The sequence below is a fragment of the Chinchilla lanigera genome, unplaced genomic scaffold (genome assembly GCF_000276665.1).
Source record: "Chinchilla lanigera isolate Chin_1 unplaced genomic scaffold, ChiLan1.0 scaffold00061, whole genome shotgun sequence".
Lineage (NCBI taxonomy): Eukaryota > Metazoa > Chordata > Mammalia > Rodentia > Chinchillidae > Chinchilla > Chinchilla lanigera.
This window is the reverse complement of record NW_004955462.1, coordinates 7766812-7785565: the sequence shown is the minus strand read 5'-3', so window position 1 is coordinate 7785565 and position 18754 is coordinate 7766812.

Sequence of the window (18754 nt, the reverse complement as noted above, 5' to 3'; positions counted from 1 at the left end):
TCTAGTTCCTTAAGCTCCCACCATACCTAATATCTGCTTCTTACCATGACCACAGAGAGAGTGCCGGTAGTCCTCTTGGCAATTGTTTTGCATTTCTTTTTTTTTTTTTTTTTCTCCGGGCACCGGGGATTGAACTCAGGACCTTGCGCTTGCGGGGGCAGGCGCTATGCCACTGAGCTAAATCCCCAGCCCCTTTATTTTGCCTTTCTATTCACTGTTTTAGAAGAAGAGAAGAAAGAAAAAGAAAGACAGGACACCTCACAAGGAGAAAGAGGTTTACCTGTTTTTTTTTTTTTTTGGTACCGGGAATCAAACTCAGGACCTTGTGCTTGCCAGGCAGGCTCTTATGACACTGAGCTATATTCCTAGCTCAAGGTTTACCTATTAAAAGCAGCTTTCCATCCTTTCTTTCCCTGAGGCTTGGAGACTTGACCTATATTAACCTGTAAATCACTAGTTCTGTAACTTTTTTTTTTTGGTGCACATTACTTTGGAACTTCAAATCCTCTTTGCAGTGAGGCTGGGTATAAACAACAATTACTTTTCAATTGAGTACAAAATGTTTTCTTATTATTTCTGTTCTGGTCATGACAGGCAGAATTGGAAGGACCCAAAATGACCCTTGCCCTTTTATAAGCTCTATCCATTTGCCTGTGGGGTGGAACTTGTAAATTTAGTGAGATCATACTCATCAACTGTGACTATGTAAAATTTTATGGTAAAAGTGGGGTTATTAAGCTGGGCTCAGTCTAATCATGTGAACCTTTCAAAAACAGAATTTTTTCCTACTTCTACAGTAGCAGAAGAGGTGGTCAGATTTGAAAGATAAAAAGGATTTGATGTGCTGTGCTGGAGGGGACTATATGCCAAGGAATGCATGTAACCTGAGACTAACTCTTGGCTAACAGCAAAGAAGGAGGGATCTTATTCTTAAAGAGGAAAATGAATTCTGCTAAAACCAGCAATAAACTTGGAAATGGATTCTTGCTTAAAGCAAGGAAGAATAGAAGAGCCAAAGAAGAGCCCAAAGAAGAGCCCAGCCGTGTCAACATCTTTGTTTTGGTGTGTGAAACCCTAAGCGGAGAACCCACCCAAGAACACCTGGACTTCTGAGCTACAGAACTGTGAGCTAAGCTATTATAATTTTCTTAAAATGCTAAATTTGTGATAATTTATTGTGCAACAATAGGAAGCTAACACAGATATAAATACAGTATGTTTTTAAATTGATGTAATATTTATATAACATAAAATTAGTGTTGTACTGAGGGTACAACTTAAGGTCATAAGTACATTCACAACATTGTAGAATTATGTAGAATTAGTTCTAAGAGATTTTCCCCACTCTTGAAAGGCGACTCATACCCATTGGTATAGTTTAGAACAAAAATGTTCCCCCAAATTATCATATGTTAAGAGGCCAGGCTTTTGGAAGATGATTGGCTCCTTAGGGCACTATACTCATCAGTGGGTTAATCTATTGACAAGTTCATAGCTGAATGTTCTGTTAGTAGGTGGAGCCTTGTCAGAAGAGGTGGGTCACAGAGGGAATGACCTGGTAAAGTGTATTCTTCTCCCTGTGCTTCCCTTCACTGTTCTGCTTCCTGGATGCCATGGTTTGAGTAGCTTTCCTCTGCCATGATGGCTCTGTCTTGGAGATACCCAACTGTGGATTGAACCTTCTATGAGCTGCATAATCATTTTTCCTTTTCAAATTGTAGATGCTGAATATTTTGTGCCAGTGACGGGAAAGTGAGTAATGCAGAAAATTGGTACCAAGAGTAGGGTTATTGCTGTGACTGTACCTGACCATGTGGTTTGGAAGCCTTTGGAACTGGTTTGTGGGAAAAATTTAGAAAAGTTTGAAAATGCAGCTGGAGAAGCCGTACAATGTTGTAAACAGAGTTTAATGGGTAGTATTGGTAATAGTTCAGAAGAACTGAATGCTGATTAGAATGTGGACAGTAAAGACCAGGCTCAAGAAGTTTCAGTTGGGAATGAGAACTCTGTGGGGAATTGACTAGGGTCCATGCATGCTACATTCTGGGAAAAATTTGCCTTCATTTTGCCCATACACTAAGACTTGTGGGAGGCTGAATTTAAAGGTGGTGGACTAGTTAATCCAGCAGGGGAAATTTCAAAGCAGCTTATTGTCTAGGTAATGGCATGGGTCCTGTGTGTTCATTTTGTAGCCAAATAAGCCAGGCAGTCAAAGGATTTTCTTAAATTTCAAGTGTAATTACTAGTGGATATTACCTTTAAGTCACACATCACATTTCACACAAAAATTTATAGTTCTAAGAAGTTATTAACAGTAACTTCAAGATTCTAAGAGGAAGAACAGGAAACCAAGGCAGAGAGTCTACAGAGATGTAAGAAGTCATCACAGGTGACTAGATAAGATTACAGACCAGCCATTGCTTCGCCAGGAGGTTCAGGGCTTGTCAAGAGTGCAGAACTTGTGAAAGCTTGAGTCTAGAAAGCAGACAGTTGAGTGAGCCATGTTAAGTGGGATGGTCAAGATAAGCTGAAGATGGGGGACAGAGAATTGGAGCTAATGGTCTGTCAACCTCGTGATGCACTCACCAGGTGATCTGCTGAGTGAGGTACCACCACACCCTAGTGTTGGGTGTCCCTCTTTTCATATGATCCAGATGAGGAAGTTCTATTGTTTGTTCATCTGGTGTGTCCAATAAGCTCATGGGTCTGTATTTTTCTGATATAACTTAGATGAATCATATGTTCACGTGTCCGCAGTTTAATATGATAAATTTACAAGTGGCAATTTTTTTATCAGCAAGATTAATTTGTTTATTAGTGTAGGCTTTACATTTGTGCCATGCAGTCTGGAGTTGTTTTTATTGATAAGTGTGTTGTATCCAATATCTGAGGGTTGTCTGTTTGCACTGATGGGTTACAGAGTCATTCTCCCTCAGCATTTGGAAGCTCCCCTCACAGTAGAGCAGGGTGCTGCTTTATTAGATGGAGTCACCCAGAACAAAGCACAGCCTGAAAGCTACAAAGCATGATGAAAAAGAAAAAAGTGAGTGTTTTCATTTAAAGAAATTTTTTAAAGTATTACAGTAAAAGATACATTACCATTAATCTTCCTCAGAATGCTTCTCACTTCAAACACACATCACTTTTGCCACTTAATGAAATCCTCTTTTGTGTCTTTAGTTGTACTATCATGGTTTCCTTGATGAATTGGTTCAAAATGTTTACCTTTCCTGGTTGTTTTGACTTTGGGGAAGAGTCAGAAGTCACATGGTGCCAGATCTGGTGAATATAGTAGATGAAGGAACACTGTAATGTTTCTATGAACCTGCCTCTTTTGGAAGATACTCAGCAGCAGTATTCACTGTATTTTTTTATAACATTTATAAAGATATTAGTTAAAAAGGGCAATACATGAAGTTATGAGAATGGAGACCCTAGGGAGTTGGAGATGCCTGGAACATGGAACATCTCCAGAGGAAAGATGCAGCAAGTGACTGGAGCCGGCCCAAGAGAGAGATCAGGAGGACTGCTAACCAGCAAGGTCATAGCAGCGAGGCTACCCAATCCCTTTGGAGTTCACATCTCACCACCACCTACCTCAGGTCCTGGACACAGAGCTTCAGGGTTTTATGTTTGCCTTGCTAGTTTTTGGTCTCGCTTTGGTCCGATTCCTTTTTATTTGCCTATTTCTTCATTTTGGAATAGGAATAATGCCTTCTGCCACTATATGTTGGAAGTATTTAACTTTTTGATTTGAATTTTCCTAGAGTCTCAGAGGAGGGCTTGGGCTTGGACTTTTCAGCAATGCTGGAAGTGTTAAAACTTTAAAGACTCTTGAAAACAGACTAGATTAATTTTATATAATGAAGGTTGAGGGGAATCTTACAGTTGTATTCTAAAATGTCCCTCAAACTTTTCATGTGTTTGGACATGGGGCTTTTGGAAGGCAGTTGGATCATAGGGGAGCCATATTCATTGATAGGTTAACCCACTGATGAGTTTATGGCAGAATGTACTGTTAGGAGGTGGGTCAGAGGGACCGTGACCTGGAAGGGTGTATTCTTGTTCTCTGTTCCTCCCTCTTCCTGGCTATCATGGTTTAAGCAGCTTTCCTCTACTATGCCCTTCTGCCATGATGTCTCTATTTTGAAACCAGCCAACACAGACTTAACTCCCTAACACTGTGAGCAAAATAAATCTCTCCTTCTTAAGTTGGGGGTTATGGGTATTTGTCCCAGTGACTGGAATGTGGCTAATACACCTAGCAAGTTATTACTCTTTCCTCTCTCTATCCCCAACCCCTAACAAATGCTCATGTGTTTGTCTCAATGCACTTATGTATTCTAGAAGTCTCATCTAATATGTGATCTCCGTTGTCTGATTTCTTTCCTTTAGCATGTTTCTAAAGGTTCATCCACATTGTAGAATGTATCAATTCATTTCTTTTTATAGATAGTAATATGTGTATATACTATATCTTATTTGGATGTTCATCAGTTGATGGAGTTTTGAATTGTTTTCATCTTTTGACTATAGTGAATAGTGCTACTGTGAACATTTGTGTGCAAGTGTTTGAATGCCTGTTTTGAGTTCTTTAGGGGTACATATCTAGGAGAAATGCTGCTGTACCATTTGGTAAGTCTATGTTTAACTGTTTAAGGAACTGCCAAACTTTTTTTCCACAGAAACTACAACATTCCACTTTTCTACACAAAATGTAGAATGGTTCTATATTTTCCACATGCATGTCAACATTTTTTTTTTTTTTTGGCAGTACTGGGTATCGAACCCAGGACATTCATACTGAGACAAAGCATCACTAAGTCACAGAATTGGCTAGCCTGGGCTCAAATGTGTGATTCTCCTGCCTCAGTCTCTGAGAATACAGGAATTATAGGCACACACCACAGGTCTGGCTCTTTTTCCTTTAAAAAAATGCTAGTAGGTATAAAGTGGTATCTTGTTATGATTTTGATTTTCATTTCCTTTAATGACTGATAATGTTAAGCATCTTTTCATGTTTTTTGCTATTATTATTTCTTCTTTTGGAGAAATGTGTAAGTTTTTTTGCCCAATTTTTAATCAGGTTGTTTGTCTTTTTGTCATTGTATAGTAGGGGTTATTTATATGTTCTAGATACTGTGTTTTCCCATTCTACAAGGATAAATGAGATTTTAATGGATATTTTTCTCTATTAATATATAGGTGTATATGTTGTTTTAAAAGTAGTATTTATATTATATAATTATACATTCTTTTGGTTTCTGCTTTTTCACTAAGTAATGATTCATGAAGAAGAGTTCAGGCATACCTTTAATTCTTTTGGATGGCTACTTAATGTCCTCTTGTTTAGGTGAAGTGTAATTTATTCACACTTTTCCTATTTGAAGTCTTTCATTGTATTTCTAGTTTTTCATCATGGCCAATAATGCTGCAGTTACCATCACTGCCCAGTACATGTTTTTGTCTTTTTAATTTCGTTTTAATGGCATTTATTCCCAAGAGTGGGATTGCTGGGTGAAAGAATATGTGTATTTTTAATAGATATTATTCAGTCATTTTCCATCAAACCTGCAGTAACTTACATTTTCACTGGAAACATATGAAAGTATTTGTTTTGCACCTCATCCCTGACTATAGGTGTAATTACACAGGCCCTTTAAAAGCAGAATTTTCTCTTGCTGGTAGGAGAAGTCAGAGACATATGGAGGATGAGAAGGATTTTATGTGTTGCTTTTATATTTTTTGCTTGTCAAAATCAGGTGTAAATCAGTGGTTCTCAAACTATAATCATTTTGTCCCATAGGGAGCATTTGTCAATGTCTGTATACATTTCTGACTTTCCTTGCTAAGGGACAGGTATACTAATGCTTACTGGGCAGAGCTAGGGAGTCTGCTAAATACAATACAGTATTCAACACAGCCCCCACAACAGTTATCCTGCTCAGAATGTGAGTAATGAGAAAAATGAAAACGCATATAAACAGGTTAAGAAATCATGGTGTAAGATTTGAAAAACATTTATGAGTGAGCTTGAGCATATGTTTGTAGGCTCTTGGATTTACTGTTCTGTAAATTGGATACTCATTTTCTTTGCCCTTTTTCCTTTAGTTTTATTACCTTCTCATTGATTTATAAGAGCTTGTTATATTTATTGGCCCTTTATTGCACTATATTATATTGAAACATTATGATGAAAACATTATATTTCAAATGTACTTTTTATTAAATTTTACAGTATCCTTTGCCAAATAATAAATCTTACTGTACATCATAAAACAAAGTCTGAACAAATGGTCAGGTAAACTGTGTCCTTGGATAGGAAAACAGCATCATAAAAATGTTCTTTTCTTGAAAGTTAATCTGTAACTTTAATAAAGTTTCAATTGGAGCTCAAACAGTATTCAGTGAACAATCCAAAAGTACTTTAAAATTTATATGGGATGATAAAAAATGCCCAAGGATAGCCAGTAAAATTGTGCAAAGGGAGATTAGTGAGAGGGTACTTGCCTCACTGGATATCAGGACATAGTTTAAAGACCCTGGAATCAAATCAGTTTGGCAGTATCATTAGAATAGACATATACATAAGTGAAAAAGTATACTGAATCCAGAAATAGATCTTAAATATGTATGAAAATTTAATAGATGACAAATATTTTGTTCAGCTAAATGTAAAGTGATGGGTAATTTAAGAAATGGCCCTATAAAACTGTCTGCCCATATGAAAGCAATTGAATTTTAAATAGTTTTATGTTACATGTAAAAACAAATTCCAGAACTATAAATGACTTAAGTATACATAATATTCACCAAAATTCAGAAAGCTAGATGTATGCTTTAACAGACAAGGAAACACCTTAACTACAAAAGAAAACTCATTACATAAATAAAATAAAAAATAAAGAGAATGATAAAATAATCATATTTATTGATTTACGCTTGCTGACAAAATTGCTGAATTGATGCTAGAAATCTTTTTTAATGTCTCTTATTTCTCTAGCATAGTATCAGGTAAGCTGATGGACTTTAATGAATCTTGGTGAATGAATCATTCCTCTGTAGACCAGTGATTCTAATTCCTTAAGTGACTCATCACAAAATCTCAGGGAAGCTTTATAAGCTACTAGTGACTTAAAAGACATGAGCCAGTCAAATGTTTTTTGTGTATGTATGGCACTGGAGATTGAACCCAGGGCCTTTTGCATTGAGCCATATCCCCAGACCTTTTTATTATAGTTTATTTTGATACAGGGTCTTGCTAAGTCACTCATTTCCCTGGGCTGGGCTTAAACTTGTGATCCTCAGCCTCCCAGACTGCTGGGATTACAGGCATGCTAGCTACATCGTGCCCAGCTAAGTGACCCAAATATTTTTTATTAATATATGTTTATGGTACATATTAAATACATTGTGGGGAATATTGAATTTTAGTGCAGGCTAGAAAGGTGTATTGATTCATATCCATTGTGTGGGTAATAGAATTCTAGATCAAAAACAAGAATTAAAATCAGCTTGTCCATTGCATTACTTCTAAAGGAAGAAGGTAAATTACAGAGGAGTTTAGGGACATGTGATATGATAAAATTTGGAAAAAGCTTGTTCACCCAGTTTGTACTTTATTATACAGTAGAAATGATGGAATTCAGTAAAAATAATAATCATAGACTGTTCATTTTGGAATGAACATTGAAGTTGAAGCCAAGAAATATAAATCAATTTATCCAATAGCTTACAGAATTAGCCACAAATTGAAGTCTTTGGTTGTGCAGAGTTGCACATCAACACTACTCCTTTGTCATCCAACCCCTTATTTTCTGTATCCTAGTTAATGTTTCTGTACTTTTGGTATACAGTGTGCCCTCCCTACTCATGAGTTCTGCATCCACAGATTCCACCAGTTGTGGATTAAAAATATCTGGAAAATGCCAGGCATCATGGTGTATGATTTCAATCCCAGCACTTGGAAGACTGGGACAGAAGTGCCATAGGTTCAAGGCAAGGCCAATTTGGGCTGTATAGCAAGACCCTATCTCAAAACCAAAATAAAAGAAACTAAAATATTTAAGAAAAGATTATGTCTATACTGAACACATACACACTTTTTTCTTGCCATTTCGCTAGACTATATAGTACAGTAGCTGTTCACATAACATTATTTTTGTATTAGCTAGTATAAGTAATCTAGAGATGAAAGGGTATGTGTAGGTAATGGGTAAATATTACACCATGGACTTGAGAATTTCCAGATTTTGGTATCCATTTGTGAGGGAGTCTTGGAACAAATTCTCCATGAATATATAGGGCCTGTGGTACTGTACTACAAAGCACTTCTCCTGGAAAACCATTGTAATGTCTTTCAAAGGCACTTATTAGAATTTGGATTCATACTACAGTCTCATAAGTGTGATAAGGGAAGAAATTCACATTTTCTTTAGTTTGTAAATGGGAACATGGAGAGATAAAGAACCTCAGTCCTTCAAGGTTCCATTAATTTTCTCAACATGAATTTATTGACAGCCAGATGTTTAAGGTAATTGCATTTCATGGCATAGGGAAAAAAAGATATGATACCCCTAATCTCAGAACTCATTGGATAAATCAGTTTTGAATCAGTCACCTAAGTCCCACACAAAGCTGTGTTCCTGAAATATCTCCAAATTCTGGAGATATTTCACAAGCAGAAACAAGTTTTGTCCTGACAATCATCACAGACAGAATGACTGTGCTGTGCTCTCCAGTAAAATGCCAACTCAGCACACAAGTATCTCTCTCTCTCTCTCTCTCTCTCTCTCTCTCTCTCTCTCTCTCTCTTCCCTGTTTGTTAAATACTTGACCCAGAATTGTGTATTTATTCATCAAGGTATTGCCCCGCAGCTGAGCTCTGTCATGCAGCAGCCCAACCAAAGGCTGCCTGCTCAAAAGCCGCTCAGCGTGTGTGGGCTGGGAATGCGGCTCCCCACAAGCAAGGCATTGCCACCCCCACAAGGGTGGAAGTGCTCTGGAACATGCCCAGCATACATTTTGTGGCATCATTCATCTCTATTGACTTTATTTGTTTTCTGGCATCCTTTGATACCTCAATAGGGGGCCGTACAGTAAGGGGGCACAAAAAAGAGCCAAAGCCAAACTGGCTTCTATCACCACCGACACTTGAAATACCCCACTGGTTCATTTAGCCATTAGTTCATGAGTGGGTTAATTCATTCACAAGGGCATACCCCTTAACTTCTCAATGGATATTAAATTTCAGCATGAGTTTTGTGGGAACATTCATACCATAGCAGCCAGGAAGGCCCTGCCTGATCTACTCTATGGCAGTATATTTATGATCTCTCCTGCAGCTCTACTTCCTCCCATTCTGGGTCAGCCACACTGGAGTCCTCATTATTCTTTGTATGCACTAAGCACCCTCCCACCTTAGGACCTTTGCACTTGTGCCCTCTGACTAGAATGCCTTTCCTAGATGTTTGCATCATGTTCTTCCTCACTACTTTCAGATTTCTGCCTAATTATCACTTTATCCTACTTAAAATAGCACAGGTTCCCATGCTGGCCTCTCTGTCCTTCTAGTCTGTTTTATTCATCTTAGCACTCATCCTCCAGTTGCTGTATTATATATTTGTTTACCTTTCATATTACCTAGAATGAGAAGTAGAATAAGAACTCCATAAAAGTGGTGGCTTTGTTTTTGTTTGCTGGTCTAGATGGTGCTTAGTGATACACTTACACTCTTTATATATTTGTTGAATGAATGAATTAGTGAATGATCACTTCTCTGCACGCTCCACTGACACCTCCTGGGTACTTATTCTATTCTCTATTCCTTTGGAACTTGTGTATATTTCTATTATAGCTAGTACATTTTAGTGTAACTTTCATTTCTTACCCCTCATCAGTATATACATTCTCAAAAGCAGATATTTTATGCAACTTTATATCAGTCCTGGCACTTAGCACAAATTTGGTCAAAATGAGTTGAATGAATTAAGGTGGGAAAATCAGAATGATACAGTCACATTAGAGATTCTATGGTGGACACTTGTGAGGCCTTTATTAACCCCATCTTCAGAAGGCTAAGTTGCTACTGAATTCTTGCATTTTTCAATAAAGATGCTCAAGGTTAAAACCATGCTTTTCCATTCTATCATTTCCCAAATTTTCTTTCCTAAGGATTTTTGGCCTTTCTGAGCATCGGGACTCACTTGGGTGGAAATTCTACCTGAAAGTTTAAAAACAATTTATTGTGTCACAGCTGTGATATAAAGGCCTTATCACAAAAACTACTAAGAACCCAAGGAATTCAATCTGACAGTAAAATTGACATCCTTAGGAGCAAGACATAGACCCATCATCCGGCTGGATGGCATGAATCCATAGACCTCAAAAGACCTTACAAACAGTATATAGAGAAAATTTATTGCAGTCAAGAAGAGCACTGGATTAGGAGTGGGGGAACCACAGGTTCCTTCTCCTGTTTTTCTACAGATGAGCTAAGTGCCTTTGGGTAAGTAGTTTACCTTGCAGCCCAGGTTCCTCTGACATAGGGATTGGGACTAGATGAATTCTCCAAGTCTCCAGCCGTAAAGGTCTCTGACTATTGATTCAGCTGAGAGATTGCAACCAGGTGTCAGAAACAGACTGAGTCCTGGAAGAAGAATGCGCTCTGTCTCAGCAGCAGTGACCTTAATGGTGAGGGTATGGTAACAGAATGTGACACTTGGCAGAGCCTGGACTCTGGCATGAGATGACACTTATATCCCTGTTCCTGTGGAGGCAGTTCCCTCCCTCAGTCATACAGCAGTTGAGCTCCCACCAAGATCAAAGAAAAGAAGGGTGGAGAGATCAGGGCACACTTCTAGGCAGGTGTGAGAGGTGTGTGTAGCTGAGAAGGACCTAGCCAGGAGCCTGAAAACCTTCAAGCATTGGGCTGATTGTCTCAGCTCTGCTGTCAGGGTTTTCTCTGAGAACTAGAACTAATGTGGCCAGGATTCAGGATGTGTCCTTTGGAAGTCCCCAGGGCAAGAGTGGAGTAGTTCTGAAGGTTGCCAGAGCTATACTGGCAGCAGAGCGTCACCTGTGAGATGGTGGCCTGGAATACTGTCTGTGACTCAGCTGGTGCAGCTGCCTCAGGTCCTTCAATCAAACAGGACGGATTTCACAGGAGGCCAGAACTGACGGGACTGTTTAGCCAAGACAGGCGATGCGAAAGTGTACTTCCTGATATACTTTATCTTTTTAAAAAATGCATCCAAACTTTGTGAGGAAACATGTTAAGTATTGTTTTCTAAAAGCATGAAACCTCTTGTGATAGTTTCTAAAAGTGTCACTCACAATCACATGTGAATGAGTCATAAGTTAAGAAATCCTGAATGATTTCTCTCATTAAATATTCATTTGTGGCAACATAATCGACCCAAGGAACAGATCTGAAGTGCTTTGATAGTCTCAAAACCACAGAGACAGGCCAGATCTGTTAAAATGTTCCTAGCATTCTGGGAGGCTGGGGCAGGATGATGAAAAGTTTAAGCCCAGCCTGGGCAACTTAACAAGACCCTGTCTCAAAATTTAAAAATTGTAAAAAGAGAAGCGGTGCTGAGGATCTCCAGGACTGGAAGAAATAGTTTCTGCTATGTCACTCCCCTCTTTCCGTGTATAAATACATTCAAATACAATCACACACCTATTTTCTCTCCTTTCATTTAGTTATGTATTCTCTGTATGGTTTGACATGTCTAAAATACTCCTCCATGGATAAATGGTTCAGAACATTTTATGTAAAGTCCTCCTAGATAGAAGAGATTAGTAAGGACATACTGTCCCTAGATCTTAATCTGAATACTGATTCAGGACCCCCTTTTCAGGTTCTCATAACTGAAAACTTCCATTGTATATATTCTTCTCAACCCTGATTCTGAACATGAGGGTTCTTGGCTGGAATTCCTACTAACAGACAGAGCCATTTTTAGTTCTGCACCAGGCATTCAGGTATTAGAGGACATGACTACACAAGCCACATGTACTCATGCTTGGCCCTAGTCATATCCTCTTAGTAAATAATTTCTGGTTCTTGTACACATGCCTGTAGGAAATATAGGGATTTTTTATATTAGGAACCAAGAGTGTTCTTTATCTTTTCCTTGTCTCCTGTGGTGTTTTAAGCATAAAAATTGTCTAATTACATTTTTGGTTGACAGATTTCTAAGTGGTCATGAGTTACACTTGCAACCTACATGATACTTCTTTTGCAGCTTATTTATGGGTTTTGTACATCAAAGAGAGCTTAGATATAGCATTCTATGTTCATAGCCTAGTTTTTATCTTAAAGATATTTTGGTGAAACCAGCTTTAAAGTCTGTTGCAATCAACAGGAATGAAAAAGGTCTATCTCTGTATTTGAGTATAAGTATCCCTCAAGGACAGTTTTTCATTTATGCTTCTTCCTGAAACCCATGCCATTTGGTGATTACAGCCTCACTTTCTCTGTCCACCAACATTCCAGGGCAGAAGCTCTCCCTGTCTTGAAATATAAGAGAGGATCTATGGGTCGATAACATTGTGTCTGGTGGTGCACCAACTGCCCTTTGACCTCCATTTCTTATTCTGGCAAGGGATATCATGGGCTCCCAGCAGTGAGGACATGGTCTTCACATAAGAGAGGTCCATGAAACTTGTGCGCAACTGATTACCTTTCTACTCATCCCCCACCTAAGGCACCCTTGATGGGCTGAGTTATAAAGGCCTTCTTGGTAAGCTTATCATAGAACAGAACTGAATTTAGTTCCCAGTCACCACTGCAGATTTGGGCAACCCTGTGGTCAAGGCATGAGGCCTCTTGGAGGCTGTTTTTCTTTTTTTTTTCTTGGTACTGGGAATTGAACTCAGGACCTGTGCTTGCCAGGCAGACACTTATGCTGCTGAGCTGTATCCCCGGCCCAAAGGCTGTTTTTCATGTGTAAGACAGAGGTAATATCTATTTGTTTGGTTAGATAGGAGGGTTAAATAAGATTGTACATGCCCTGCGTAGTAGTGCCTGACACAAAATTGATCTTTAAAAACATGAGTTTTATTATTTTATTTAAGACCTTCAGCAGACCCACTGGGCACAAAGATGGAAGCTTGTATAGACAGCAAGTACAGAGTACATTTTCCAATTTAGCTTTTATTTGTTTTGGCAGAGGCTAGAGTGTATTCATGAGCAGAGAGAAAAGGAGCAGAAGAGAGTCAGAATTTTTTAAAAGAAATTTTAATGTCTTACTGAGGTTTAGTTTTTATACAGTGAATATCACCCATTTTAGGTGTATAGTTCAGTAAGTGTTGATAGACATATATATATATATATATATACATACAAAGATTTAGCTGTTATGAATTGTGTTTCTGTAAACATGAGGATGCATTGTCACAGTAATATATAATTATATAATTACCACTGTGAAATTCAGAGGTTTTTGAAATAGGTATCCAAAGTATGGGAGCTGATAGAGTCTGGAGCTGAAATTCAAAGTTTGGTTTTGATTAATATCTTATACTCTGAATAACTCCTATGAAGATAACAATGTGCAATGTATTAATTATTGTTACTGTCCCACCAGCCTGTTTTGAGCTCTGTTTTATTTACTTTTTATTTTTTTGTACCAAGAATCAAACTCAGAACCTTGCACTTTCCAGGCAGGCGCTTGTGTTGCTGAGTATATCCCTGGCTTCTATTGCTGTTGTTATTCTTATTTATTTTTCTTTCTTTAAAATGAAAAAAAAGAACGTGAGGTGTTTTTTTTTTTTTTTTTTTTTTTTTTTTTTTGAGACATGATCTCAGGACCTTTTTTTTTTTTTTTCCACCTCAGGGAAAAAGGTAAGGTAGATGAACCTGTACATAAATAGGCCCTGAGTGGAGGTGAGGAGTATTCCCTAGTGTTATTAATTTTGGCTATGTGGTAAGAGGCAAGGTACTGAGAAAAAGGTGAACAAGGATGGGACAGGTTCTACTAGACAATATGAAAGTTTAAATAGCTGATGTGGGGAGTGACTGATAAGGGACACATGAGGAGACTTCTCTGAAGCCTACTTGGTGCTACAGCCTGCGTGTAGGCCGGAGAATGCAGGCTGACTCACCCAAGGTTCAGGGCTGGGGACAGGGCTTTGTAAACTGTGTTGTGAATCATGGGGTATGCTGCTTGGGAGGCCCAGGGATGTGATCCAATGGAGGGAATGGGTGTATTGGAGGCCTTGGTGAAATCTCAGAGTGGGTTGGGTAGAAGCTGACAAGAGTTGAGATGCACAAGGAGTTTCCAGCCAGGTGGGTCTAGCATTCCATGGGAGCCTGTTCTGAGGGTGATGGGGCTCAGGTTATGCGCACAGGAATTGGCTGCTGAAGTAGAGCAGAATACAAAAGGCTATCTGTTAACAATTGATAAAGATAGAATCATTTAGAACACACCATTAATTTAACATCCCTCTGCATCCATATACATTTAGATGGTAAGAAACTACAAAACATCATGAGAAAGAGTATTTTAAAAAGTGTTGGGCTGGGGATTTAGCTCAGCAGCACAGTGCCTGCCTGGCAAGTGCAAGGTCATGAGTTCGATTCCCAGTACCAGAAAAACAAAACAAAAAAAAAAAAAACAAAAGAAGTGTGATTTAGTTTTAAGAAGATCAGTGCTTTGGAGGAGGCTAAAGACTGGGGAACAGAATGTGTTTTGGTAAAATAAGTAACAAAAATGATTACTTCAAAAGTACTATTAATATGAAAAAAGAAAAAACTTTCATCCTGTGAGTACTGAAAATGTATAGTAAGTAAAGTGTTAAGGAAATGGATGTATTAGGGAGGAGAAGGTAGTAAAATATAAACCTGGCTATATTTACAGAGCTTTGATCTTGATAAATAGTACCTTCTTTAGAGAGCTCATATCTATGTTTCAAAATCTAGGTTATAGTCCAAACGATTTCAAATCTGGGAGAAACTGTTTAGTCTCCTGTTCTGAGTGTATGACAATAAACCACAAAATATTAAGAAGTTATCTATTAAGAAGAAAATAATGTGTAATTACACAGGCCAGACCTTAATAATTAGGAATTTGTTTATGAGTTTGTGAATTCTTTGAGGACTACTGTCTGTGGTATCTAAAACTTCCTTTTCTGTAAATGATTAACTATCAATATTTGTTTAATTGAGTTGAAAGACTTTAAATGTGTTATATTCGCTTTCAGGAAAGATAATTATTGGAAAGGGTTAACCTATACTAAATGAAGTATATAGAAAAATCAGATTATGTCTGTACATACAATGTTTGCATGTTAATATCTTTACCAGAAGTAAACAATTAAGATCTTCTACCACCAAAATAGGATGGTACTTTTTGCCTAAGTAGCAACAAAGAAGTTAGATTAATGAAAATAATTTTCTCAATTTACTTATTTTCATTAATTGCTATCAAACATTTTTCTACTGACATCTGTTTTGTGATAAGAATCTGAGACAAGAATATAGCCACTTCACAAAAATGCAATTAATTGTTACATCTTACAGAATGTAGACTTCAGCCTCATCATCAGAATTTTACTTATCAAAATCCTGACTTACAGAATTACTATTTATGATACAAGTCATGGTCTGAAAGAAAACTAGTTTTAGTTTTCTCCACACAGTCTACCTTTGTCTTAGCCAGGCTGGTAGGGAGCCGTGCACATGGACCTCTGCTTGTTTTTTACGGAACTGCACTTTGGCGGGAACCCTTCATTGTCTGAGAACTACACGGAAGCAGCCAAATAAAACTGCTCTTGTTAAAGGCATTGTGCACGTTACATGGTGGCCTCTTTCTATAGACCTTTGGGAGAAATTTATTTTTAATACTGGTCTCAAGAAAAGTATGCTTCTTTTGAACATTTTTTGGGGACACTGCATTTTATAACTGCTAAGGTTCTGTTTTCATTAGTTAGTAGGAAGCTCCTACTAAATCCAGGCTTACTCATAGCAAGGTCAAGGGCTTTATGAAATGCGTTTTCATGTTAGTGTGTTTCCGCTGTCTATGTTCTTTCCCCTAGTTTGGCTTTCTCTCTTATTTTTAACATATGTTACCTAGTAGCATTTTATGGTTTCTTTTTTTTTTTTTTTTTTTGGTTTTTTTCTCCGGTACCAGGAACTGAACTCACGACCTTGCACTTGCCAGGCAGGCGCTTTGCCGCTGAGCTAAATCCCCAGCCCCTTTATGGTTTCTTTTAAGTAAATTGCAGCCTTGGGGGGACAAAAATGAGAGCCAAATCTGATCATTTATTCGTACAGACATAAAATTATGTGTGTTTAATCGTTTGGAATTTTATTTTTAACTAAGAGCACTGGTTTTCCAATTAGCTTGCCACATGAATATGAGAAATTTTAATTTAGAATGTTGGCTACTAGCGAGGCAAAAAGGATTCTTTATGATATCTGGCAAATATGAAACCATATTATCATCACCAGCCAGTAATTTTTAATGACCTATGTGGTGCTTTGTAAAAAGTGAAGTTTCATAATACATAGTAGTGTAGCATGCTAACCATTCTTGCTGTTTTAGCCTGTGGTGAACTTACCTACTTGTCTATGCTTCACCTCCTCCATTGACCACCAACTAATTTTTCATAGAGAAACAGTTTACTTAATTCTGTTCAAATTTTCCAATTTGTGTGTGGATAACTGTTGTGGCTTGTGTCTAGATTTACTCCCTCCAAAGCTTCATTTCAGAGGTGGCTGGATCTAGAGTGTGTGATTGCTAAATCAGTCTGTTAATAGGTTTGGGATAGCTCTGGGTAGGATTAAGGGTGTGAGTGCTACACCTGCCCTAGGGCAAGTAGCCTGCCTAGAATATAAGGGGTAGAATGAGGAGGGCTAATGAACTCTTGCCTTCCTGTTTGCCATGAACTATTTCTCCTCTGTAAGACCCCTCTGCTATGCCTCTCTTAGAGTCAGACAACTATGGACTGAAACCTCTACAAACTGTGAGCCAAATAAATCTCTCGTCCTTTAACTTTGAGTGTTGGGTATTTTGTCTCAGCAACAAGAAAAGTAACACAGTAACTGTTTTGAGTAGCATACAGGGTCTGTGGAATATTTATATAAACTGATGTTAATCATCCCTACTTTGAAGATAAGCATAATTAGATCAGTTCAATCCACCTAAGAAAGTCTGTGCAGTTATTTGTTTTACTGAGATAGTTAAGGCTTGACCTCTGTGTAAAAGTCTCTAGAACTCTCTCAGTACAGTTGAACACCACTTCCGGGGTTTTCTCAGGTAGAAAATAGACCAGCAATAAAAAGGGAAGAGTGGAGGATGGTTGCAAAAGTATGAAAATGTATTTCATACAAGGAGGAACAGTAGTACAAGGCAACCAAGATAAATAGAATAGTAAATCTACTACTATTTTTTATGCCAATAAAACTAGTAGCTTTAAATAAAATGCTAGATTTAATGGCAATAAAAAAGCAGGGGATATGAATTTATCTGCACAGCATTCCTAAGACATTGAGAAAGCTGCCTTTAAGTGAATTGGAGGTGGCTCAAATGTGGACCAGTGGCAAAGCAAAATAAAACCATCATACAAGTACTTTAAACTTTTGTCATTGTCCAAATATCCCTTAGTTGTTTCATATCCTATTTAGTCAGTTTCTCATATATGATACAGTTTTACCCATCTTCTCCTCATCCTAGTGTCATTCTCCAGACTTCTATTCTTATTTGCTCCATTTGGAGTTCTGTACAGATTGCTTGCTACATATCCGTTATCCTCTTCGGATCACCTAGGCCAAATCTTCTCCAAAAACTTTCATCATCCCACATGGGCTACTCCTCTGTCTTCTAACTACTCAGGTATAATCTGTCAGGTTTAATAGGTCTATAATATACATTCTCTTCTAATGTTTTTCTCTCTCCAACTGGATGATGTCTTCGAAGATCCACTTTTAAATTTTCTTTATATATTCTCTTCTACAATGTCTATTATAGTGCTTTGTTGTACAGATAAAATATATGTAATAGTTTTAAAAAAGCAATAAATTAGCACAATAAAAACAAATTAAAATTATTATATATCATTTTAATATTCAGGTGGTTAATATTACTAAGTAGGTTAATATATTAAGGAAGTTAATATTATTGTTTTCTTTACCTAAACCAAATGCAACATATATATGTATACATTTTTTGATGTAGCACATTCATATAAGCTAAAGCTATAAAAATCTTAAAGTTCTGTAATGTCTCCTAGCACTATACCTGGATATAAAAAAATCTTCCAGTTACCTAGACATTGACTATGAAAATGTTACTCAATACATAGTCATTGTACCTATCCACTTCTTGCCCTAGCTCTAGGCTATAAGAGCATAAGAACTTTGAAAAATTTGCCATTCAGAATTTTCTATAAAATGTGTGTTGGGGAAAATGTGAAAAAATAGCAATATGGAACTCTTAGATATTTCAAAGTCTGTGTTAGGTCCACTGTTTTAGGGCATGTGCAGAAGCTACTGCCACATAAATTGCTCCTTTTTGGTCCATCCAGAGAAGTAAATGGTTGAATATTCCTGCCCTTTTGAGGATTCATACTCTGTAGCTGATGCTTCTCCCCTGAGTTTGCTAAAATGGTTCTGAACTCAAAATACAGTTCTTACTCTAAGTTATTCTAGAAAACAGCAGCATATTTGTTATCTTCTTTAACAATTTGAAGTAGTCCTGAAGAAATATTGGTGTTTCTTGAGGCCCTTTTGTATTTGTGATCCACT